This window comes from Dioscorea cayenensis, chromosome 20 (genome assembly GCF_009730915.1).
Source record: "Dioscorea cayenensis subsp. rotundata cultivar TDr96_F1 chromosome 20, TDr96_F1_v2_PseudoChromosome.rev07_lg8_w22 25.fasta, whole genome shotgun sequence".
NCBI lineage: Eukaryota > Viridiplantae > Streptophyta > Magnoliopsida > Dioscoreales > Dioscoreaceae > Dioscorea > Dioscorea cayenensis.
Window position 1 is genome coordinate 1,390,367 of NC_052490.1, and position 1,298 is coordinate 1,391,664.

A 1,298-nucleotide genomic window follows, 5' to 3' on the forward strand; every position below is an offset into this window, starting at 1 on the left:
GTAGGTATTGCTGTATGGATTCCCTTGAGGTCTCATGCTGTTACCTACAAAGTCAATGTTCTCAATTGACGCAACAACACCAATAACGATTGGGCAATCGGAGGGAGCATGTCCTCCACCACATCTGGTGCAATTGGTCATGGCCGCAACTCTATTCGAAGCTATGAGATCTAGCTTCTTACTCAGACTCTCTACTTGGGCCGCCAATGAAGTTACCGCATCAATTTCATGGAGATCGGCCAGCTTGTTCTTCTCACTAGCATTCCATTGGTAGCTATTTAATCCCATTTCCTCAATTAATTGACGATTCGGGGGTTTTGCTACCTAAGGTACCTCCTGCTGCCGCATCCAAGAGTTGAATTGTACTCGGGTTCAAACCATTGTAGAAGGTTTGAAATATCATCCACTCCGGGAATCCGTGTTGCGGACACTTTTTCAGGAGCTCCTTGAACCTTTCCCTTGTCTCGAATAGAGACTCCAATTCCAACTGAACAAAGGATGAGATCTCATTCCTAAGCTTTGCTGATTTTATGGGAAGGAAATAACGGGCTAGAAAAGCTTCTACCATCTCCTCCCATATAGTGATTGATGCCCTAGGTAATGAGTGTAGCCACTGCTTTGCTCTCCCCTTTAAGGAAAATGGGAAGGCTCTCAATTTGATGGCATCATCCATCACCCCATTTATCTTCAACATATCGCACACCTCGAGAAAGCTCTCTATGTGACTGTTTGGATCCTCATTGGCCAAACCGTTGAATTGTGCGGACTGCTGCAGCATATGGATGAATGCCAGCTTTAGCTCAAAGTTCTGAGCTGTAATCGGGGGACGCACAATACTCGATTGTGTCCTCAATACTGAAGGTCTGGCATAATCAGATAGTGTTCGCTGTTGCTCATTCTGTTCTGCCATGATTTCAGATCCTTCAACTTCCAAATTAGCTGGATTAGGTTGTTCTTGCATAGGTTCTTTCCCATTTCTTCTGAGTGTATGTTCAAGCTCATTGTCTCCTTCAATCAATATTGAAAGAATCCCTCGGGTCATAACCTGGAGCTGCACCAAAAAGAAAGAAAAAGAAAATCAGAACGATGATAGAATAAGAAGATATGAAATAGAATGTGGTTTGAAATAACTAAGAAAACAAAGTACAAAGTATCTCTAAATGCCCATTCCCCGGCAACGGCGCCAAAAACTTGACAAGGTCCCCATGCGTGTATCACGCAAGTGCACGGGTTTATCGAAGTAATAATCCCGGATGAGCGGGGTCGAATCCACAGGGAATAGGGAGTAAAGACACTTC

At 44.1% G+C, this 1,298-nt stretch overlaps 1 non-coding gene across 1 annotated transcript; it reads left to right on the forward strand.

The window, feature by feature from the left end:
* The first annotated feature begins 413 nt into the window (after nucleotides 1-413).
* Nucleotides 414-520, forward strand: LOC120252201. Its single transcript, XR_005533742.1, has one exon. It is a non-coding gene; the product is annotated as a small nucleolar RNA R71 (small nucleolar RNA).
* Nucleotides 521-1,298: the final 778 nt, after the last annotated feature.